Source organism: Phalacrocorax carbo, chromosome 7, assembly GCF_963921805.1.
Source record: "Phalacrocorax carbo chromosome 7, bPhaCar2.1, whole genome shotgun sequence".
Classification (NCBI taxonomy): domain Eukaryota; kingdom Metazoa; phylum Chordata; class Aves; order Suliformes; family Phalacrocoracidae; genus Phalacrocorax; species Phalacrocorax carbo.
Window position 1 is genome coordinate 1,542,889 of NC_087519.1, and position 24,591 is coordinate 1,567,479.

Consider the following 24,591-nt stretch of genomic DNA (forward strand, 5'->3'; position numbering starts at 1 on the left):
ACGTATCTAGCAGCAGGATATGGCCCCATATGTTTCTCCTCTGCCTTAATTTACATTCCAGGAATGGATCAAAAAACCAAATAAAAACGGCAAGGCGATGCCAGCTCCTACATCTGCCTTTGGAAACCTTCAGCTGCGGCCACTAATGTTGCCTAATCCCGGCCAGACAGCGCAGCTGAGAAACTCGGCAGCGGCGGGGTGGGGAGCCTGCCTGCGGGCAGAGTGCTCCCCTGGGGATCGCAGCCCCCTCCCATGGGGCGAGACCACCACGTTCCCTCCACGGGAATCCTCCTCTCGCCACCGAAGGCCGTCGCACATGGGTGCAGGGCACGCGGCTGCGCCGTGCTGAGGGGAAAAATCTCCAAGCGTGCACCCGCTTTGGCCTCGATTTTAATTGCTTGTGATGAAATGATGGCAGCGGGTCCCACCAAGGGCCTGCGCCTTCCAAAAAACCCCATTAGCAGCCAGGCAGCCCTGAGGTACATTGTTTTTTCCAGTGAGTTCATGGAGAGGCCGTGTTTCCCCCCCGCCCCAGTCCCCCGGTTTTTGGAAGAGCTTCGATGTCAGCCAACGTGTTCTGCTTTGATCAACAAAACTGCACAGGCACCGGAGCTGATGGTAATAGAAAACAAATTGAACCAGGCTGGAAATGTTTAAAAAGAAACACACAGCGTGCGGGAGCCAAAAAGCGCAGCCCGGCGTGTCCCGTGCTACACAACGCAGCGTTTCACCCCAGACTTCAGGACATCAAACACCAACGGAGCCGGTGAAAGCCCCCCCTGCCCTCCCGTGCCACCAAAGCACAGGTGGGGAGTTTGGTGTTTATTACACTTTTGCCCTGCCAGGCCCCCTCTCCCTTCAAATACACCCTTAAAATGTGGTTGACTCGAAGCTGCTGGGGGATGCAGGTCTGCAAATCCTCAGCGCAGCTCCCCAGGGGATGTGGGTAGTGGGCGGGGGGGGGGGGCAAGGAGGTGTCTGAGGGTGCTGTGAGCCCTCCAGGCTCCCAAAAGAGCTCCTAAACCTGGGATGTGGGAGAAGAGACCCAGAACACGCAATAAAAACCAGCTTCCAGGCACCCAGGGGGGCAGGCAGCATCTCCTCCCCGAGCCGGCAGGGGAGCAGGGTGGTGGGGAGCCCCGGGCCCATGGCACGGGGCCGGGGCCCTGCTGCTGCTGGCACCATCTCCATCCTTTCCCAGAGCATGACTGCGTGGTCTCTGGGGGTGAGCAGCTCCCCTGGGACCCCCAGGGGAAAGGTCCTGCCTCCTGCACGCCGGTCTCCCCGTTCCACTGGCACAGGGCTCTCCCCATGGCAAGACCCAGTTTCCTCTCGGAAACCCTCGCAGCCCACGGGGCGTGCACACAGGCCCTGCGAGAGCCCAGGCGCGAGCCCTGCAAGCTCTGAAACTAAGCACAGGCTGGAGAGCTGGGCCCAGGGGAGCCTCGTGGGATTCAGCCAGAGCCAGTGCAGGGTCCTGCCCCTGGGGAGGAACAGCCCCCCGCACCAGCACAGGCTGGGGGGGACCTGCTGGAGAGCGGCTCTGCTGAGAGGGTCCTGGGGGTGCTGGGGGGCAGCGAGGTGACCCTGAGCCAGCACCGGGCCCTTGGGGCCAAGGAGCCCAGCGGTGCCCTGGGGGGCATGGAAAGGCGTGTGGCCAGCAGGGCGAGGGAGGTTCTCCTCCCCCTCTGCTCTGCCCCAGTGAGGCCACATCTGGGGTGCTGCGTCCAGGTCTGGGCCCCCCAGTTCAAGAAGGACAGGGAACTGCTGGAGAGAGGCCAGCGGAGAGCTACGAAGGTGACCAGGGGCTGGAGCATCTCCCTGTGAGGAAAGGCTGAGAGACCTGGGTCTGTTCAGCCTGGAGAAGAGAAGGCTGAGGGGGGATCTCATCAATGCTTATAAATATCTGAAGGGCGGGTGTCAGGGGGATGGGGCCGGGCTCTTTTCAGCGGTGCCCAACGCCAGGCCAAGGGGCCACGGGCACAAGCTGGGACACGGGAAGTTCCCCCTGAACATGAGGACAAACCCCTTCCCTGTGCGGGTGCCAGAGCAGGGGCACAGGCTGCCCAGAGAGGCTGTGGGGTCCCTTCCCTGGAGACATTCACCCCCCGCCTGGACGCGGCCCTGTGCCCCTGCTCTGGGGCTGCCTGCTCCAGCGGGGTGGGACGGGGTGAGCTCCAGGGGTCCCTTCCAACCCCCCCCAGTCTGGGATGCTGTAAGAAGGTAGCTCCAGAGGGATTTGGCTCCCAGTAGCTCTAATGACATCCTGACAAACCCCACAGAAAACCACACAAGCCCCAAACCGACGTGGATCTCCCTGAGTGGTTTTGACCTTTAATGGAAAGGGCTTTGATTTACAGCCCCAACGGCCGCTGCAGAAAAGGAGCCGCTCTCCAAATGGCGAGGGGCCAGCAGGATGGGCCATTCTCGAGCTGTAATCCGGGGTTTTTAAGAAGAAAATAAAAAACCAACAAAGCCTAATGAACACGAGGACGTCTAAAGGGGTTAATGATCAGTCAGAGATCTGAGTTATTCCCAGGCACAGACTCAGCCTGAGCGGAGGCGCAGAAAGGGGGTGGGTTGCAGGGTGGGGTATTTGTGGGGCACAGGGAGTCTGTCCCTGCTCTGCCTCTCCTACGATCCAGGGCTGAAATTCGGGGCAGAGCACACCGACACACCTCGCCTGCTGAAAGCGGGCAGCCATCTCTTTCAGCTTGATAATGGCACCGGCGAGCGGCAGCACGGGGGCTTGGATGTCCCAGGGCGGCTCCATGGACCAGCGCACGCGTGCTGGTGCCGTCACACCGTATATACAGCACGGTGCTATGGGGAAGCTCTATAGACTCACCCCCCAGTATAACAATAGTGCTGCCTGTCTGGCTGCCAAACCCTATGGAGCGTCGTAACTGGCCTATTTTCCATTACAAATTCCTCTGAGCCATGGAAAGATTCAGATTTATCGTTATTTATTTCTTTACTCAGAAATTTGGTGCTGACTCTTTCTCACTCTGCCTGTTCTTCCCGTACCCGCCGGCATCGTGCCCGACCTGGCAGGTCCCCGTAGGGATTGCCGGGCTGCCCTGTAACGTTCCAAGGTCATGCCAAAGCCTCTTTCATTTCTATTTGCTCTGTCCCACCCAGTTTTCGGGTGTGTGGCAAGAACACGTCTCTCGGAGACGAGCACATGCAATGCGGGGAGCCGCTCTCCGGCCGGAGCCGCGTGCCCAGCCCGTTATGCTGCCAGGGCTGGTCCCTCCCCACATGTCACATAAAGGACAGGCAGAACCTGAAAACCAGTCCCATTTTGGGAGGGATGGCAAACCGGGGAGCTGCAGGGACTGCTAATGCCTTCCGTCCTCCAATCCATCCCTCATTGACAGACCATGGAAGAAAAGAGGTTAGAAAGACGTAAAGTAACCCTGTGTGCGATGCCAGCGCATCCCTGGACACAGCGCTGGGGAAGTTTAACAGATGTACATCCCTGCCCGTGCCCGCGGCAGCCACGGTGTGGGGAGAAGCGCTGATGCTACGAGCACGGGCACCGGTGGATCCGGCGGCTGGGGACACCGAGAGCCCGTCGCACGCCCGATGCTGGCTGGAAGCAGATGTGCAAAGACACCTCGGTGCGGGCTGAGGTCTGCTCCCAGGACACTGCAGATTATCCCATCGGCGCAAGAGCCGCCCGGCTCCATCCAGGGTGGCAGGGGGGTATTTTATTTTTATTGTTGTTAAAAATCGGATTTGAAAAGACCGAGGAACCGGCTGGGGCTGACACTCACCGACTCATTTGGAAAGTGCACCCTCTAGACCAGGCAAGGAAAAAGTTTACAGTTCCCAATATTTTAACCCTAATCCCCGACAGAAAATCAGATTTGGGCTGTAATTTGCATAGCATGTCTCATGATTTCATTTAATCTGCCCAATCCTCTTACGGAGCAGAACAGCATAAGTTATCACAGGCAACGGGGCTGCTTAGAAACTGCAAATCCACCCATCCAGCAACCTTGAGCTCTGTGGTTAATCCCGCTCCTGCCAGCGCACATCACGGCGGAGGAGGCAGGGGATGGGAGGAAGCGAGGCGAAGCCCCAGCCCCGCTCCAGCAGCGCTGGGTCAGTCCCCAGCCTCCCCGGAGCTGGGGTGACACTTCAGGGCTTTGAGTCGCTTCTTTCCTTTCAGGCGATTTGCCTATCCCCAGATCTTATTAGGAACTGAAATGCCACCCCGACTGACACACTGCAAATCTGCGTTCAGCCGCGTTTGCCTTCCAGAATTAGCTTAACCCAAAATTTCCTCCTAGCTGGAAACTCATGCGGGGCTCTGCTGCCGCCCGACTTTGGTAGTTAATAGAGCATCTACCAAAGCCTTCAGGCTTCACCTTTAATTTGTCCATATAATTACAGAGAAAATGTATTCTTCATAGCGATCGGATTCCAAATCGATCCGGCAATCAGAGCCACGTCCTATTTTTCACTTAACTCTTCATCACCAGTCCTGCTCCCTCGCACTCCACTTGTGTACCAAAAAAAAACCCCCAACCCCAACAAAATACTTTTTAAATGATTTGTTGTGATCGAATAACTCCCCCCAAATACCACAAAGTATTAAAATCCCTACTTCAATATCCTTTATCCTTTAAGGTTCTTTATAATTCAATAAACAGGATTTTAAATCCTCCCCAAACCGGGGTGGACTTGTTCTGCGCTGCCGTTCCGGGCCACTCTTCTAATGCATACTCTTATTAAGCTGTGCAAGCTTACAGCTCTTTAATCTTTTCGAACACATGTTGAGAAGAATAAAAGCAATTTTGTTTGGGAAACTGAAGGCCATGTTCAGCTGGAAATAAGCTTTTTCTATAATCTCACCTCTTGCTTTACAGAGCCGGCTCCGGGGCTGTTACCCAGTAACCTCTGAAAGGCACCACCTCGCTCCATTCATTTTCTCTCTTCTTTTTTTTTTTTTTTAATTGTGGGAGGGGAGAATTAAGGAAAAAACCCTAATTTTGGCTCTTTTTCCCCAAATCGGTGCCATTTTACGATTTCTGCCCTCAAAATAATCTCAGATCTGGGCTTCCTTTGGCTCAGAGCTAATCTGGATGTAATTCTCCTACCTCTGCCTCTGCCCTTGGCAACGCACAAATACAGATTAGAGGGTTATATAAATGTAATTTTCTAATTAATCATTTCAGGGCCGGCCGCCACATTTTTTTGTGTACCAACAAACGCACATAAAGTTCAACTGTGAGCGAGGGGAGGCTTTATATAACAGAGAGGTTTCTGCTCTGCATCTGGAAAATAAACCGCCCCTTCACATCGACCTCAGCCAAACCCCACAACGCGACACCGGAGCAACCACCCGCTGCCAATCCATTCCCCAGCCTGCCCCCCAAAACCCTGCCGGGGCCGGGAAGGGACCCCCACCCCAACCCCCGAATCGCCGGGGTTTGAGCCGTGTTGCTCCGGTTTCCCGGCGATTCCGTCCCGCCGGGGAGTGGTGCTTCGGCCCACCTGAAATGCTCGTGGAAACCTGAAAGAAAGAGGATTTTGTTTTCTTTCTAAATATCGCGTGGAAAAAATGCTTGCACGGCCTCTTTAAAAATAAACTGAAGTGTTCATTAGTTGGCCTATTTTTTCAGGTGTATTCTAATAGCACTAATTAACTCTAAGGTAGATTTTAGCACTTCAGCCTCCCTTTCTGCCTTCAAATGCCAAAACAAATCTTGCCATAATTACCAGCAATCCTTTTCATTACCGGCTGCCTAATTATCCTATTAATAGCACATCCTAAGAGACTATATTTGCTTGGCAGGCAAATATTTGTTTTTAAATTAGCAAACACAAAGACAAACTGCTCTGTTTGCTGAAGGATTTTGAAATGCAAAATGGTTTATATTCACGGGAAAAAAAAAAAAATTAATCCAAGTAAAACCAAATGCTTAATCCATTTGAAGCATTTGAATCTTTTCAGTGCGTTCAACAAGGGGGAGGATAACCGTGCCAGGAGAGGTGTCTTGGAATACCTTTATAACAACACGCCTGTATCTGGTTAAAGGCTCCTGTTAGTTCTGTCACTCGGGGAAGGGCGCAATGCCCAGCAAACAACCGGGAAACGGACCCTCGCAGCGAATTATCTAGCCCAGAAGCCGCCGTGCTTCAGGAAACAAGGGGAGAGTTAATTATTCATCCTATAGTTAAGAGGAGAGGTGATAAAGGACTTCGGCAACACGGCCCTTAGGAGCGGAGGGCGGCGGGAGGCACCGGGCACTTCTCGGGGCGGTGGCCCAAAGCCGCTGCGAACCCTCCATCGCTGGGAGGTGGAGGATGCTGAGATGCTCCCGCGGGAAGGCGACGGCAGAGTCCTGCGGGAATCTCCTTCTCCAGAGTTCAAACCAAACGAGGACCAACAGGTTTACCTGCAGCAGAGGAACTCCTCTGACATGCTTGCAGTCTATGTCAGAGCACCTGAATTATTTATGGACCTAGAGGGGCTTTTTCCCTGTAGGCTCGCAGAGCACCTACCTTCACAGGCACTATTACAGGCAGCTCTCTTCAGAGAACCAACACCTTTTTAATTTTTTTTTAAACCCAACTACTTCTTCCCTGGGTTATAAAAAGAGAAATACAACCTCATCTTGCAAACCACCGAGACGAAGGAGATAAATGGGCAGCACTTCGCAACTGCGTGTTACCGCAAGCTCAGGGGGCACAGGCAGGCTCCCAGGCTGAAGGGGGGACACCCACATTTGGGGTGAACATGCAACACAGGCTCGCACCCGAACCCCTGCTCATTGCCTGCCCCCTTACACCTCCCATAACCTCCACCGCTCTCGCTTTTTCTCTGCAGCTCAAGGTGGGAGGAGGGTTAAATGTGCGGCTCTTGCTTCCAATTTAAGACCAACCTCCCATGCTGTAGCCTGGGAGATCTCAGTCATCCTGGAGCGGGATATTATATCTGTCTGGATCTGGTCCCGGTGCCTGCCTGCCCCTGCTCGGGTCCCCTGCCGCCACCACCACCGCGGCCACCACGGCGTCCTGCCGGCGGCAGGCAGCACCGCCAAGGAGCTTAGGGGAGTTTCTTTGGGATTGGAGGGCGCAGCCATAGGGCCAGTCTGCTGCTCCTCCCTTGCAGGGACCCCAGCGCTGGGTAACCAAACCCCCTCCGCCCGGCCCCTTCCCCAGCCAGCCAGCAAAACCCGGCAGCCAGGGCGGGCTGAGGGTGCAGGGCGAGGGACGCCACGCTGCGCGGCAAAATGAGTCAGTTCCTGGGAAATAAAAGGTTAATCAGCCTGCGCAGAGCATTGCCCAGGGTTTGCTTGAATGACTCAAGTCTAAAATATAGCGGCGGCCACACCGAGCATACAAAGGGGCTTTGCAAGCCATTATGCCACATCGGAGACCTGGCTGAGACCACACATGTGAGAGCAGCAGTAAATAATGCATCGCTGCCCCGGCCAGCCTCCCTCCTTCTCCCTTTCCTTTTAGCCTGTCAACCTCCTTGTCAGATCCCGGTGCCAGGCTGCCCGTTTGAATAAGCACCGCGGGATAACAAATATCAAACCCCTCCTCTTGCAAAAAAAAAAAAAAAAAGAAAATAGACAAGAGGCCGGTATCGCTGCGAAACGCAGCGCCCTGTCCCGCTCCTCGAGGCACACACCCACCCCAGTGGTGTTTTATAGCCGCCGCGTTTCTCAGGCCATGGGTCAGGTCGTTCGAGCACCATGGGCACAGAGATGTGCCTTGGCTCTGAAAGGTGACGGCCACCACCCCGACTCCAGGACCTGCCAAGCCTCGCCGGCACGCTCGAGTGATCCTTGCCAAAACATCAGGTTGGTACCCGACCTGCGTCCAAGCGCGCTGAGCGTGCGTTCGGCACCCAGCAGCGATGCGCGGAGGCTGCTGGCGGCGGGTCCGTGAGGCCCCCCGGGGACCACACTCCTCCTCCCACCCGTGCCCGGCGGGAGGAAGCACCGCCACTGAGACGCGAGCCAGGACAGATTGTGCACCCGCGTGCCGTGTTGACACTGACTGACAAATGCCTTTGGGAGAGCGACAGCAGGACGGCGGTGCCTGCAGCCCCATCAGCGGCCGACAAGCTGCGCGTCGCCGGCAGAGGTTTGTCAGGGCTGCCACCACCTGCTAATTACATCACGGATGAGGATGAGGTTTGGGAAGAGAGTGAGTTGCCAAGCTCAGCATCCTCGAAGTGAAGGAGAGCCACCAATTCTGCAGCAGCAGGACACAGGAATTCAGGACCTCCTCTGTCTCTGTCGGACACGCACCGACACGACACTTGGCACAACTCTGTCCCAGTTTGATTCAGGGATGTCAGGAGCAGAAGGAACCACTTTGCAGACTCCTGTGCTGTGCCAGGCCCAGAAGCTCACCCTGAGCTCACCCCTGAGCTCCCCGGAGACTCTGACAATGCCTGGGCAAGCACCGAGCCCCGGGGTCTGTCCCCCTTGCTTGCTACGTCTTCTCCCAGCAGAAGGCCCTTTGCAGGTCTGTATCCTCTGATGGCATGGAGAAAGAGAAGAGGGTTTCTGGTAGCAAAGCCTCGGCCAGCAGCGGCAGCACCCGCTGCTCCTGAGCTCCCCGGAAAGGGCACAGATCTGAGTCAAACACCCGCTGGTGCCCGCACGGGGCCAGGCAAGGTGGGATGGGGCAGCAGCTGGGCGATGCCCTCAGGGGCACGAAGGACTCATCCCCGCGGATCCAGGCCCTAGATCACTTCACCCGGTAGCAAAGAGACACAAGTACCATTGCAAAAACATCTGGTGGCGGCCAGCTGAGCTGCTGCGGACACCCCTGTAATCTGGTGACGGGTTGGGCCAACGACATACAGCGCACAGAGCAGTGCCGCAGCACCACGAACTGCGCCCAGGCACCATGATAATGAAAACTCCATTACAGGGTAAATAGGGTTGGGGTTTTTTGGTTCCTCATAACCCCCACCTCATGACCCAGTGCGTTACTGGGAGCAGATTGTTTTCTCAGGCCTCCAAAATTCATATCAATTCTATGAGGAGCCAAACCCCTCTAAAGCAGAGGTTGCCCCTGTCTCCTGAGCAGTTTCTCATTTTCCCTGTGGACCCCAGAGGATGAGCAGACCTTGAGCTCAAAGGGTTTAACCCAGCCTCCTGAGAGGCCAGGGGCTCACCCAGGGAGGAAGACTCTCCTCTGCCTCCCCAGGCGGCTGAAGGGGCCCTTTCCCAGTGCTCTGGGGCTTTTGCAGAGGACCCCATCCCCTGTTCCCACCTCTGCTCCGGGGAGCCGTGCAGGATGGGCGCATGCCCAGAGCCTTCCCGGGCCGCCAGCAATTTGGGGCTGTTGGGGATGTTCTGGGTCCGTTGCTCAATGAGGATTCCCCTTCTCATGTCCTTTTGGGTCAATATCACAAGTATTTCATATTTAATTGTTCTGGTGATAAGACAGCAATTCTTCCAGCTCCTCCAGCACCTTAATTAACTCGTAGTGCGTGTCTTGCTCTGCACCTTCTATAGTGCTGTGGCCAGGCCACCTAAATGCGATGGCTGAGAAACAGTTATACCCGGCAACCTTATAAACGCCAGTTTTCTGGCGTGGGGGAAAGGTGCTCCCCTCGACAGGGCTATGGGGGAGGCACGTGTGGGACTGGCACCCCATACTGCTCGGGGAAGCGGCCCCAGCACGGGTGCGGGCAGGGATGGAGGCGCTGCCGGAGGAGCCGGGTGCTCACCGACAGGCAAAGCTCAGCAAAGCTCAAAGCAACACTCTGCAGGGGGAGGCTTCCCGCAAGCCTCGGGGGTCCCCAGCGCCCTTCGTGGGTGGGAGGTGTCAAGGGGCACCTGCAAAGGCTGGGGGAAAGCAGTCCTGGCACTGGGGTGCGTGTTTCTGCAAGAAACCCCAGTCTTAGCAGTGGATGATGCGGCTGGAGCCCCCAGCCAGAGCATCCCCTGGAGCTCCCCAGCTCCTGGACACCCAGGGCTGTGAAAACAGGGCAGAAACTCCGGCTAGAGCCTCTCCAGCAAAAGGGAAAAAGGAGAAACCAGAGGTAGAGCGCCTCATGCACCAGCAGCAGGGAAACAAACCCGGCTCCCACAATTCACCGAGGTTTGTTTTCACCTCGCGCGGGGTGGGAAGCAGATGGCGTGCCGAGGGACGGCGCCCGCCCAGGGGTCCGGCTCGGTTCTGGGTTTGATGAGCTGCGCACATGTGAAACCCGAACATCTGCAGCGCCATGTGGTGCGTGCAGCGGGCCAGGCACAGCAGCCCCCCGCACCCACCAACCCGCAGCTAAACACCATCAATTATTCATGACCGAGTTATTTGTGGTGCAAAGGGTCCATCAGCGACTTTGATTAAAAATCCAATGAGTAATGAATATGCAAAAGCAAGTGACTGCTCCGAGGAACAGATTTGTCAAATTGTCCATACTTCATCCAGATAAAGAAAAATCTCAAGAGGTCCTGAAATTGAAAAACTTACCATCAAATCACAGCATTATCTTAATGACTAAATCCCCTCTGCCACACAGACACTTCGCGTGAATCTGAATAGGGAAATATTTGTATCTTAAATTCGAAGTAAGGGCAGCAAGAAGAGTGGCGCGCACACAAGAGGAAATGTGATTTTAATTCACATTGTGACTCCACAGCCATTTAATTATTTTAATTAGGCTTAATTAGTGGTAAATTTACAATGATATGCTTGATACCTGGCATTAAATCTTTCATGCATAAATGTTTTGTTAAAATGAGAAAATAGGCACGTGGCATTTTGCCAGCAATTAGTGCTGAATGCTCTAATGAAAGATTACTGCTCTGCCGTGATTCATGATGACAGGCAGAGCCGGGGAGTTGTTGTGTTTCACCAGGCAAACAATAACCCCGTCACCGTCACCTGCAGCCGTGCCCTGCCGTTGCAATGGGCTTGGACCGGAGCGGGGGGCATTGCTGCTCCCCTGGCGAGCGGCGTCCCCCTGCCACCCCTCCGCGGGCAGGGGGGCCGCTGCTGGCCCTGAAGGTGTCCCGGGGAGGGGACCGGCCAGCTGATGGCCACCCACTCCCCACCCCAAGGCAAGATGTGGGGTCGCCCAAAGCGTCCCTCTCTTTTGCCGGGGAGGAGGTGCCCTGGGCTATGCACTGCAGGCTGGTCCCTCTCTGCCTCCCTCCGCAGGGGAATCCATCTCCATCCCAAAGACCCCATTGCCCCCCTCTCCCTGCCTCTCCACGGCCTTTCCTGACACCTCCTTTCATGCACCCCACACTCCCGGCGCCTGGATCTTCTCCCGCATCTCGGTGCGGCCATCAGCACTCAACCGCGCTTCAGCTCCCCTCGCCTTCCCTTTTTGCTCCAGTATTCTCAGCCCCTTCTTCCCCGCCGAGCTCCAGCTGCAGGAATCCTTATGCACTTTTAAAAAATCCTTTGAGAAAGCTGGAGGAGACACAATTTATTAGAGATACTTGTCGCATTTGAAGCACAGCTCTTGGCTCGCCGCAGGTCCCATGCTAGACGGAGCAACTCCACCACCACACAGGACGAAAAGAAGCATTTCCACCTGCTCAGCATGAAACACGGGGTTATTTTTCACCCTTCCCAGGAGGGGCTTCTGGAGGGGTGGGCGGGCAGGGGGACTGGGGAGGGTGAGCTGCAGCGGGGTGACTTGAAGGGCCGTTCAGTGGTAACAGGAGGATTTCGGTGCTGTCACCTCTCAATCTTACACGCTGTGGGATTTGGAGATGCTGCTGGGGGAGGACACCCCACTCCCAATGGGTACTGGTTATTTTGGGGATTTGGAAAGGGACTATGAAACCAGACCTACCTTTGGGTATTGCAGACCACAGGATCTGGGGGAACATGGTGCAAGGACGATTCCCAAGTGTCCTTTGCATGAGCTGCCAGCTACCCCTGAGACCTGGAGGTACCGAAACACCTGCGCTGCCACCTCCTTCCCTTTTAAAAGAAACCCAAACTGGTCACATTCCCTGCCCGCAAATGCAACAGAATGGTTCAGTTTGGGTCGTGCCAAAGCTACCGCCCAAATCCAGACATATCTGCTGTGGAGTAACAGAACTGATTAAAGGACTGCTAAAAATTCCTCGGCTTTGTCTGGCTCTAATTGGAAGCAGTGCTAATGAGAGGCTGTGTGCAATGCCCGGGGTGCCTGGGGTGCCTGCTCCCCGCAGCTTGGGCGCAGGTGGGCGGGGGGACCCTAGCTAGAAGCACCCGGCAAACACAGGGGCAGGTGGGGTGCACCCTATTTTCCTGAGCAAGCCTTACGTTTGCATTGCAAACGCACCCTTCGGCGCGTGCGGTGGCCAGGATGCAAAGCGAGCCGCCGACCCCGAGCAAGGGCTGCGCAGAGGAAGAAACCCACGGAGCCACGGGGGAAAGGTGGTAGGAGTCGGTGCGAGAGCCGGCAGAGGTGGGGAGAGCGCGGGGAGCCCCCCGCACAGCCGCGGACCTGGGGGGGCTGCCGGCGTGCTGCCGGCTCTGCCTGCACGCCGCCTGTGCAGCCTGCCTGGCGCACGCCCCGCCGGGCTCTGGGCTCAGAAATGGGCGGCAGGTTTCTGTGCAAGAGCCCGGCACCGTTTGCTGCTCGGCCCCGAGCTCGTAAAATGACGGGAAATGGGAAATCATTCCACTAATCATGGCATTAAAGGTCGTAAGGTGAAAATAGCAAAAAATCCTCTGTCTCTAGCGTAGGAAACTTACACCGGACAGGAAGGCTGCTGAGCTTACTGGGCATGAGGAAAGGTGGTTTGGTTGGGTCAGCATGAGGGGAAACAGAGAAGCAATAAGGCTCTGGAGACCTTGGAAAGCTCTTGGCCGCCAACACGAGCGAGTTGTTGGAAATATATGTGGAACGACTGTTTGCTTTGCAGCTGGTGGCACACCATTTCCTCATTGCTTAGCAAACCCAACCCAAGCCCCGCCGTCACGGAGCAAATGAGGCGGTCAGGCTCTCTGGGAGAAGACCTTTTCCCTAGATTAGGGTCTTCTCAATTTCTAAAGTGCCTCTGTCCAGGGAAGGGCAGCTGGAGAAGCACGAGGCTGCTCAGAGCCCCCAGGACTGGGCGAGAAGAAGGGGCGAGCAGGGAAATTAATGCTTTATCCAGAACTCGGCGCACAGTGAAGTCCAAGATACGGGTGTCCAGTGTTTCAATTACAAACCTGCTAGAAATCACAGGAAGATGAATTCCAGTATTTTCTAACTACAGTTAAAGTGCACCGGGAGGATATTAACTATCTCCCCGGCCCTATTGATCTTTCTGTCTCCCGCTACTACTGGAAACAATTAGAGGTCAATAAGCAACATGAGATGAAATTTACAGCTGCCAGATAAACCATTTGGAAATATTTCCTTGCCCTTTTACATCAGCGGTTCTGTCAATACCGCAATCAAATATTTTTTATGGAAAAGAAATTATCCTAGAAAATATATCTGTCCTGTCCCATGGACTGGGAGCACAGCATGTAAATACACAGCCAACGGCTGGCTGCTAGCAGCCCTCAAAGCAAAATCCAGCAAATAAATAGCAGTAAGACTTTCTGTTGTTACAGCACCGTCCGTCCGGGAGCCGCACTAATGCATTTACCCTCTCGCTGACCCTGCGAGAAGAAAGAAGAAATCTTTCTCCTGAAGCAGCCAAGGAGGAAATTGGGGCATGAAAAGGTTGTGGGTGCAGTTTGCTAACGGCACACGTGCAGTGACCCCGCTGCCGGCGGGTGAGGATGCGGAAACGGCTGCGCGGCTTGGCCGCAGAGCCCCTGGCTGAGGGCACGCCGCGGACGCGGCGTTGGGCCCTGCTCTGGCGCTCGTGCTGGCTGCAGGTGTAGGACACACATGTGGGATGCGTGCTCCGGGCACGCGCGCTGTAGGCACGTGCTGGGCTCCCCGTTGGGTGCATGCATTGCACACACACGTTGGACACACGTGGGGTGCCCGCAGCCGTACTGGGACTCCAGTGCATGCTCTGTGACTGGTCCGTGGCCCCGCAGAGATGCCTGGTTGGGAGCAGGACCAGACCAGCACTCCTGGGGTCCTGCTGATGCAGCGACCGCATCCCTGCCAGCCACCTCAGCTCCTGCAGCCGGTAACACAGGCACCGTCGTGGTGCTGGGGCGACAGAATAACCACAGCAGACCTGGCAAAATCGTGGCATCCAAGGCAAGTGCAGAGACATCCCGGGAGCGGAGGCACCCCTGCCCCAGGCCCCAGCACAAACACCAGGGACTCAGGACGATGCACTGGAATCTAATTTGGCTTCTGGCAAGAGATATCCAACCTGAAGAGATGCACAGTTCTTACATTTAAAAAAAAAAGCAATAAAGTCTGCGTATACATGACAGATTTACTAAAGAAGCAATTCACTGCAGTGCCATCAAGCAAGTGTACATACAGCTCAATTTCGTAAGGAATCATTCATGGTACATTTAGTAAGGCTCCAGGATGAATGGGCTGAAGCATTCTTTTGCTATTTATCTCCTATTTTCCTTGCTTGTTAACTCCTCCTCCCCGAACGCGGCTGTCACCACATTCCTAGCCCTGCCCCATCGAGTGGCCGTGCCAGGATGGGGAGGGCTGTGCCGGTGGGCGCCCGGAGCCGCTGCAGAGCCGCGGGATGGTGGGTGGGCAGGGCTGGGGGCCGGCAGCCCCGCGCTGCCAGAAGGGGCATCTCCACACACCCAGGACAACCTGCATTTGGGGCCCTGCAGTCACGCACTCCTCACCTGCAAACCGAGCCGGCACGAGGGCAGGTCCCCAACGGGGTGTCCCGGCAAGGCCTCCTCCGCTCCTGCATCTCCACCTGCATCCTTGGAGCCATCCTGGAGCCACCCCTGATCTCCCACCCCAGCACTTCTCCTTCCCCAGGGCTTTGGTGGTCAGTTCTTCTGGGTGCCAGCTGGCAGCACACCACCTCCTCTTGCTTTTTCTCCAAGGCTCAGGAAAGGCTCTAGAATGAGAGGAAACAGCCTCAAGCTGCGTCAGGGGAGTTTAGGTTGGACATCAGGAAAAATTTCTTCCATGCCAGAGTGGTCAGGCATTGGCACAGGCTGCCCAGAGAGGGGGGGGAGTCACCGTCCCTGGAGGTATTTAGAAGACGTGTAGACGTGGCACTTGGGGCCATGGTTTAGGAGACATGGGGTTGTTGGGCTGATGGTTGGATTTGGTGATCCTAAAGGTCTTTTTCAACCTTAATGATTCTGTGATCCTATGAGAGGCTAATGGCCCATCTCCCTGCAAAGGGCTGAGCCAAACCTCCGAACGCCAACGCCAGGAGCTCCTGTCTTTGAAACAGCCCCCCAGCCTTTTTCCTGCCAGGTTCCCTTCTCCAGATGACCCTGCAGATGCCATCCCCCTCTCCCCGCCTCCGTCCCCCGCACTCCTGCCCGGCCAGCCCACCCACCGCCTCGGGGGGCTGCGGGTGCTCTGATGCTCACCATCCCTCCCGGCCTGAACAGCTGGGACATGCCACGCTTGTGAGACACCCCGCAGGTAAGCAGCACTCCAGAGTAATAAATTAAAAGGAAAGCTCTTCCTAAAGCAGCCTTTCTCCCCCAAGACTGTGTTTAGCTGTTCCCTAGGTCCCACCGCATCCTCCCCGCCCGAGGAGCTGGGAAAGGCAGAGCCCGGCGGTGCCCCATCCCGCGCCACGCTGCCGCAGCAGCCAGCGAGCCGGCGGTGCTGGCTCCTGCAGTCTGAGCACGTCTCCCACAGACCCTGCACGCAGGCAGTCCATCGTTACAGGCTTTCTGTCCCCAAACGACCCCTGCGTGCCTCCGGAGGGCTCGGGCTGCATCGATGGCTCCATCCTTCCAATACCTTGAATTTCAGCAGGAAGGGAGAGGTGCATCTGTGCGTCCGTGCCGCTGGGAACAATTTTGTCAACAGCACTTTAACATCCAAGTGATTCGCATCGCAGCTGGTACCGGGAGCGCTGGGAACTGCAATAAAAATAGTTTTATAAAATAAATTACCTAGCATTTGCATATACCGTGCATAAAAACACACACTTGGATGCTGACACTGAAGACTCCCCAGGTCCAGGTCTGGTTTGGTAGCAACAAGGAGAATAGTAAACAGTGAAAAAAATCCACTCTCTCCCTGTTATACCAGATGGCAAACAAGGGCTGGAGCGGGAAACTTAGCACTTCTTAATTAAATACCACTTCAGTTCAGAGTCCAACCGGTTCTAGGTCAGCGTACAAAACTCTGGCTTTCTCTCGGAGGTGAGGGCTCACCAGCTCTCCCGCGGAGGGGCGACCAGGAGCCCGCGAGCAGCCAAACCCTCCCGCAGCCCCGCAGCGCCGGTGGGCGGGGGGCGGCAACCCACACGCTCCGCCGAGGGTCCTCCAGCCACGCACCCGAGGTCAGCACCTGACCCTGCCTGCGCTACCCGCCGGTTAACCCACAGGCATCAGCTGTCCCCTCCACTCCCTCTGTGCCTGTTGGCGGGGGTTTTGGGGACACCGGTACTGGGGTAACTGGGGTGCACTGGGACATGGTGCACCCTGGTTAATGCCGGAGGTGGAACAACACCGCAGCCGGCACCGCGTGGATGTGCCAGCATCCTTCAGCATAATAAACCACAGAATAATCCTGCAAAGCCCCTCCAAATGCTTTGGCCGCCGATCCCCAGAAAGGCAGGCAGAGAGCCCTCTCGCACCCCTCCACTTGCTGCGCCTCTTCTCCTCACCCCACATTTGCGTGCCTCGAGAAGGCGGCGTTCCCCGGCTCTGCTCCCAGCCCCACATCCCAGGATCTCAGAGCGATAATCCCCAAGCTGCAAGACCACAAACTTCCTTATTCTGGATATCGACAGCATAAACCAAGGGGTCGCTCCTCCAGCAGGCGGAGAGCACGGGTCACAGCGCCAGACAGATAATCAGCGCCTTTTTCAAGCCTGCAGGCTACGATGAGTAACTTGAAGGCTGAGAAACAAAGGAGCCATGATCTTAAGTTATAATCGTATATATGGTACCCAAATCTCCAGTCTGTGGCGTTGAGAGAGGCGGATATGGAAACCTCCCCGAAGCCCCTGCGGCAGATGCCCAGGTACTCGGTAGCTGCTGAGGGCAGACATCCATCGGAGCTATGAGCCCCGAGTAAACCGTGTGTATGGCCGTGCACGTGTGGTCCCAAAGCCGTGCTAGTGACTACGTGCTGTCGAGGTGCTCCGGGTGCGAGGAAACACTCACACACTGGGCCCAGTGGGGGAAAAATAGGCTCCAGGACTGATGTGCCCTTCAGCCTCCACCCTCCTCAGGGGCCTTTCAGCACACGAGAGGGGGGCAAACAGACCCCCGGCAGCTCCCCGCACGCAGGAACACCCAGCTGCCACGGAAAATCCCTCTTCACCCCCCGGGAGGTGGGTTGCTCTATGGGACCCGCTCTGGATTGAAACCCTGGGTGCTCACCCACATTGGGTGACCCCAACCAAACACCTCCGCTCATGATCGCCCTGGGTGGCTTCATTTTATTTGCATTTAATTTGGTTTGCACTGCAGGCCCTCCCTGCCCAAGCCCGGCGATGCCCAGAGCCCAGGCAGGGTCCCTCCATGCTGCTGTGATTAATAAATAACAATAATCAGCGTTCATGCCCAGTACCTGCACCGCCACGGTGCAATAAAAGCTAATGATAACAGTAATTTAGTGAGGTCAGAAACACTTTCCTAGTGGGTCTCTTTGCCAAAAAAGCAGCAGGCTTCCCCCAAAACTCCGGGCTGCAGCATCCTTGGCGCCTCTGCCCAGACCGCAGAGCTCCAAGGGAAACTGCTCTTCCAGGCCTCTAATACAATTTTCTTTACTAAACTCCTGAGCAGTGATACATAGGAGTGCTAACGGCCTGCGAGGCTCTCATACATCATCTGCTTTTTACATTATTAAAGGACTGCGTGGGTGTTTTGGAGGGCTGGCCATGGAAAAGGCACGTGTGCTCCTACCTCCGGGCTTCGGGATGTTTAGAGCGGCTCGGCCAGCCAAGATGAAAAGCGAGCGCACGAAGTGTTGTTACGCGGGTGCTTTGGATTGCCGCTGGCACCACGCGCTTGGGTCGCCCCGTTTCTGGGCCTTTTAAAGGGATCGTTGGCAAAGAGAAAGGCCTTGAAACTGTCCGAAGCTTTCCTGGATTAAAATAGGAAGGAGACAAGACAATTCAGTGTTTATTTTGGGGGACGGCAGCCCCGGGCAGGGCTGGGGATACTGGCACCTTGGGGCTGAGGAGACAAAAAGCTGGGTCCCTGTTTCCCAGAGGTAACACCAGCCCTGGCTTGGGAACTGGGACCCCCCCCTTTCCTGCAGCCTAACACTGAGATCTCCCAGAGGGCTGCAGCCCCTCGAGGTGTGGGAGGTTTGTGGTTCTGCAGGCAAAAAAAAAAAAAAAAAAAGAGGATTTTTTTTTGGATACACGCTCTTAAAATCGAGGGTGGGCGTTTTTAAATGCCAAACCTCATAACGATGGTACATGAGCAGCATCCTGCTGGAGCCAAGGTGCCCTGTGTGGGAGACAGCAAGCCCTTTGGTGGTCCGAGAGCAAATGTCACCGTTTCAGTGGGGAAGCACTTATTTGAACAACAGCAAAACCCTTATTTTACCGAATCTTTTCAATTTCGAAAACAAACTTGCAGTGAGGATTCACTATTTGACTAACAGACAGCTCTGCAGAAGGAGGAGATGGCCGTTCAGATAGCAAGGAATTTACAAAGCAACCTGTTGAAGGCTACACGTGTTCGGTGGAAGGAGAAGGAAGGGTAAATGCAGAGTGTGGTTGTTAGCTGCGACCAGGGATTGGGGGGATTGGACATATAAAGGCTCTAAATTTGGACATTACAAGGAGCAAAATCCCTCTCCCCCAGCCCAGCAGCCCTGACGCAAACCCCAAGATGCTGCTTCAAGACACGGGATGAGGGATCTTCACCAAATTCAAATGCCATTTCGAATGCATCACCCTGGGAAAGGTGCATGGGAGCCCTGGGCTCTTTGGAGGGAGCACCACAGCCCACCGGGTGAGATCTCTTTCCCCTCCAATTGCAGCCACATAGTATTTTTCATTCATGAGCCCTGCCTGCACCAGTTATTAGTGAGGCGGGAGCCTGGCCGCCTCTGCCCGAAGCACTCACGGCTCACACCACTGCTCACAGCCACCCTGCTGCTGGAGGGACGGGAATTCGGGTGGTACGTTTCCCGCGGCCCCGCCGTATTGATTCTGTGAGTGCAGACCTGGGTCCTGACCTGCTCCCACCCTCTGGGCTCTGGGGGGCAGCAGGAGCAGCTCCTGGATCAGTGCATCGCCCTGGCCCCGTGCATCCCCCCAGCAATGTGTACCCCCCCAGCCCCATGCACCCTGACAGTTCTGTGCATCCCCCCCAGCTCCGTGCATCCCCCAAACTCCATGCATCACCCAACTCCATGCAGCCCCCAGCTCCATGCAGCCCCCCCAGCTCCGTGGAGATCCCCCTGGCCCCTTGCACGCCCCCACTGCCTCCAATCTGGCAGCCAAGCTGGGGGCGCAGGGGTGTTGCCCACCGAAGGGGCGTGAGCAGGTGACTGCAGCTCAGTTGCCCCCCCCAGGTGACAGGCACGCAGCTCCAGGACTGGCATGTGCTGCCTGATGCCTGGATGTGCAAAGCAGCGTGCAGGAGCTTTCCCAGGCTGCCGGTCCCGCACGGGCACCATCCTGTGGGTGCTGAGCTGCCTGAGATGCCCCTGCACCCCCAGGGTCCTGCCTGTGCCAGCACCTTGCAGGAAGAGCCTCTCTGGAAAGCTCGGGGTTAATAACATCCCATTCAAAAGGCTTTTTTTTCTAAAAAAACAACATTATTTACAGCTTCCACCTCCTCATGGGTAAATCTGAAGCCACACCATTAAGCACAGACAAAAGCCTTTAACCAGGCTGGGGCAGGGGTATTCACAGCCCAGGCTGGGGGGAGATCTCAGCTCCCCATGAATGCAAACGTGGGGAGGCCGCATGCCCTGGTGCTGGAGCAGGGTGAAAAGCAGAGCATCCCGGAGCGGCCTCGTCCTTGGGAGCCACGCGGGGCTGAGCGTGACCCCGTCACCGCCGCCTGCCCCCCGTGACACAGAAACCTATTAGCCGCCTGGCTGGCGGACACCCACCAGCTGAAAGGGAGGCAGGCTCAGAAAAACCAACATCACTCCCCCTGGCCCCGCCACCCCCCATCCTTCCCACTCTCACTGCTACCCATCCTTTTATTAGCCATCCGGGGCATCCCTCCCCAGCTGCAGACACCCTTCCAGCGGACGCCCGCTGAAATCAAGTGTTCATGGATGGGGACAGAGGAGCCAGGCTGCTCCCAAGTTCTTCAGAGGGGCAGTTTCTCATTTCTGCCAGCAGTAATTGAGGACCACTTACCAGATGGAATAAACTGGCCGTTTCTTTAGGGGTGACAAAAATGAGGTGTCCTCCCAGCCGCAGCGTAGCCGGGGCTCGAGCATCACGCTGCAGGGCTGTGAGCCTGCTCACCAGCCCAGACCCGCGCGGAGGGGCTCGGCTGGCCTCCTGCCCTCCTTCCTCTTCTTGGATGAAAGGAAGGTGGAAGGAGAGATGAAATCTTTCTTCCCAGGGCAGTCTGGAGAGCTGGTGGTTGTATTACACGACAAAAAGCCATGGCACCCCCCTGCAAAATGACAAGCTGCTAGAACTCCCTTTAATTCTTGCATTCGACCTTCATAGCATGATCTTGTTAATGTGGTTTGGGGGCTGAGCAAGCCCCGTCTCCCTGCATATAATTCAATAATGATTTGAAGAGCGAGATCCTCAGATGCTTATGTTGTCATGGAATCCATGAAATAAGATTAATCGGGGCAGAGGGAAAGAAAGTGAGAAATCAGAGCCTAGTTGGGGAGGATAAGAGGAGCTGTGGAGGATTGCCATCACATACCGACAGTGCTCGCGTGTGAAGATCTCCAGACCTCTTAAAACATGGAGAGACTTGCTACTCCTTCGCAGGAGGAGCAGCGTGTCAGTCAAGCAACAATTCACAGGTCAGGCACTTCTCCGGGAACAGAAAAGCTACGAGAAAATGTCTGAATTGTTTCCTTTCCATGTCGGCCCGTAAAGCCCCTGCGTGCAGACCATGCTCTGCTGCAGGGAGCCACGCGGCTCCTGCCTCGGTCCTCGGCCCTCGGCCGGGGCAGAGCCCTGTGCACGGCTCCCGGTGCCTCACCTGGCCAATGGGCCGTACAGCTTCCGTTAGCTGCATTAATTAGGGGAACATGGGAAACTCAGGGATGAGAAACGCTGTAAATCTCCTCCTGCAAAGAAGAAAATAATTCTCGCATTGATTTTGAGGGGCCAGGGAGCGATCTGGGGAGCAAAGGGCCCTGCTCTGACGACCGTCTGAAACAAGGGGCACGTCTCGCCTGCAGTTAACAAAACAGCATCAACTTGGCTGCACCCGCCTCGCCGTCCCGGGGCCTCAGGAGCAGATAACGCGCTTCTCCAGCTCCATCACACCAAAGCACCGCCCAGTGCAATGCAGCAGCATCTCGCCTGCCTGCTTTCCGTGCCCCTTTCTCTGGGCTTCGATGATTCCCTGAAGAATCGGAAGGCTCCTGGTCCAGATCGTGGAGCGCAGACAACAGAAAAGGTGTGTTTCTGTAGGTAAAATTAGGATGCCTGGATTCAAACGGGATCCCCAGCTGCTGCCACGAGCTGTGACCCAGCTGGTCCTTCTCCCCTGGGACTCCCCCCGCCCCAGCACAGGCATGTGTTGCCGCCCTCAAAATAATTTCCAGGGCACCTGAGCGCTCCTGAACTGCACAGAGACAAGTTCTGGTGTGCGAGGTAATCGCGGAAGGCAGCACTAAATCAAACCCACTGCTCTCGCTATATATCAGAGGTGGAACCGAGCCGCGACGTTCGGATGTGGATTTGTACAGTCCCTAATCTAGGGGTGGGCTGAATTTCATTCATATCCCGTCTGACACACATGCATCGGCTGGTCGGTTCTCCGGGAGGTGGGAAAAAAGAGAAAGCATTTTAAAAGGAAGGAGAACAACTTTCTTCTTAGGCCTCCTTAATGTTGCTCTGAACATCTTTCAGCAGAAATCACTCCAGAGATCATTTAGACATGCTAAGCTGATAATTTAAGCTTATAATTAAAAAATGATTTATTGACAGAAGATTTAGTGGAAGAAGTTGTTGGAGTTTCATGTTAAATCTATAAAAGTCCTCATCGACATCCTTTAGGCTCGAGGATTATTCATAAGAAGCCCTTATACCCAGAGGGGTGGGGTGCGAATATAATCTTTACACCCACTCCGTTTCCTCCCTGGGGATAAATCCTTCCCAGTTAATACTCAGATGGGGTAAGACCTGAGGAATCACTTCAGTTCCACACTTCATCGTGCATGCCCTTCATCGCTTTGCCAGGGTTCCCTCTGCTCACCAGCGAAGGCGAACCGGGGCGCCTGGGCTCCCTGCACCGTGCGGGTGGCTGCACGGCCCGGCTGAACCAGCTAAGGGCAGAAATAAGATCAGCCGGTGCAAGCAGGGACACAAAGAGTCAGGGAGGGACCTGACGAAAGAGAACATTGCAATGTGCTGCCGGGAAGGCGGGCTTGCCCGTCCTGCAGAGCACAGGGCTCGTAACCCACCTGCGACGGGGGCTGCGCACCGCAGTACTTTATGATGTTTAAAAACTCAATTTTTTCTCTCCAGGCCGTGCAAAGGCTGGGAAAGGACTTTAGGGAGTCATCTAGTCTGCCCCAGGGCTTTCCATCTACACCAGCGTGACCAGAGGCTGGTGGAGATAGGGAAAACCTGGTCCTGACGGAGAGCCTCCTGCCCACGGAGGAGGGCAACTCTTCCCACCGCCCTCCACGTTCGAAAATAGCACATCAAAATGAAGGAGGAGCATGGAATACCTGCAGCTGTGAGCAAGATCTTTAGCATCCCGTGCCACAGAGAGGCGGGCAGCGGCTGCGGCAGGAGGAGCTGCCCTGGGGAGCTGCTGCTGTGTCTGTAGGGCCTCCAAAAAATGCCTTTTGCTCCGGCCAGCCCCGAGCCCGAGCCCCGCCGTTCCCCAGCGACCGCCCCTCGGCCGCAGGAAGATGGCAATTAGAGCAAACATCTTCTGCAAGATAAGGAAAACGCTGTTTCCTGCAGAGTTTACAACAGATTCTGCTCTTGGCAAGGCCAGAAGGAATCCAGGGAAATGTCGCTGGTCGCGGCAAAGTTCCTCCTTTTTCCTTTTTAACAGTTGTTTGAGGTCAAAGTCCTTCCTTGCGTGCTCTAAATACGCTCTGTCAACAGCGGTGGTGCAAGCGGGAGAGGTGGCACGTGATGGCCTTCTGCTAAGCAGCGCTGTGTTACTTTACTCAACATTTACTGTGCACGGTGCCCACAAATCCACCTGATGGGAGAAGGTAAATATTTCCCAAGCTGACGCTCTCCCAGAGGAATGCTCGCGCATCACTCAGCTATGCTGGAAATGAATCACCTTTCAAATATTTACTTTATCTCACCTTACCGTGTAATTACCATCTCAACTCCCCCACCAATTTTATTCTGTGAGCGGTTAAAGAGTTGGCCTTAAACCCGTGACGGAGGCAGCGAAGCCTGGAAATGATGAAGACGCGGGGATGCTGCGGGAAGGCAGCGCCCGGACTGCAGCCCCCTTCGCACACTTTTCCCCGGGACCTGCAGCCCGCCCCCGCTCCCAGCCTTGCTCTGAGCCGCAGCAGCCCCAGCGCCGGGTGGCACCCCAAACCCCCCCGGCCCCCCGTCTGCGGGACGCCCCGCTCGCCCCTCTGCAGCGACAGCGACCCTCCTCATTCCCCTGGTTGGAAAAGTTGTAATCTAAGCATCCCGCAGCAGCGAATTATATAGCTTTAATTAGTATTTAATTTAGATTGCAGAAGATAACTATTATATGTTTACTAAATATCGATTAATTCTTTAAGATATATTTGTTGCAGCTCACAACAATGCGATAGATGCGTATCGGGCCTCTGTTAAACCTTAATAAATATGTGCTTTTAACAATCAGCTTTTAAAGTGTAATAGCTATTGCACGAGATAAAATTAAAAGATTAGCCAGAGCCAGTGTGTGATTTTGATGCTGGGTGACGGAGCCGAGCGGCGGAGGGGCCGGGAAAGAGCATCCTGTCCTTCGTCCCCCCCCGCATCTCCATCAGCATCCTCCCCCAGCGCCGGGTGGTCCGGGATGTCCTGAGCATCCTCCTCGGCCGGAGCGCTCCTCCGTCCGTCCTGTGTGTTAAAGGCAGTCGAGTGTGAGGCAGAATATGAAACCGATGCTCGATCAGCAGTATGCGGATGAGAGGGGACTGTCACAAACAATGACTTTCTTTATCCCTTTGCGTTTTGTTCCCATGGCATGAAGGTCAGGAGGAAAGTAGATTTATTAAAGCATAAACAAACTGCATAAATGCTTATGGTAATTCCACTTCCGTTAAAAATACCGGTTATTTTTAAAGCTACTTTAAATTATCTCCTTTCTAATGAAAACTCACATGTAATCTGTTAGTGAGGGATGTCTGTTGAACCATGAATTATTCAAAGAAGTCTCTGTTCTGTTATCTGGAGTCTCTGGAGATTATTCCCACCATTGTCCGTTGTGATGGGTCAT

The 24,591-nt window shown here is 55.4% G+C and overlaps 1 long non-coding RNA gene across 5 annotated transcripts; it reads right to left on the minus strand.

The window, feature by feature from the left end:
- Nucleotides 1-13,853: 13,853 nt before the first annotated feature.
- Nucleotides 13,854-23,526, minus strand: LOC135314248 (uncharacterized). 5 transcript variants are annotated; one of them, XR_010373684.1, is made up of 9 exons: nucleotides 22,868-23,519; nucleotides 21,166-21,596; nucleotides 20,881-21,011; nucleotides 20,352-20,616; nucleotides 17,923-18,103; nucleotides 16,677-16,911; nucleotides 15,803-15,924; nucleotides 14,710-14,933; nucleotides 13,854-14,264 (listed from the first exon to the last, which is right to left on the minus strand). It is a non-coding gene; the product is annotated as an uncharacterized LOC135314248 (long non-coding RNA). The 5 variants fall into 5 exon arrangements; XR_010373682.1 differs by lacking the exon at nucleotides 13,854-14,264 and having other exon boundaries at nucleotides 14,313-14,933; nucleotides 22,868-23,522; XR_010373686.1 differs by lacking the exons at nucleotides 13,854-14,264; nucleotides 20,352-20,616 and having other exon boundaries at nucleotides 14,313-14,933; nucleotides 22,868-23,526.
- Nucleotides 23,527-24,591: the final 1,065 nt, after the last annotated feature.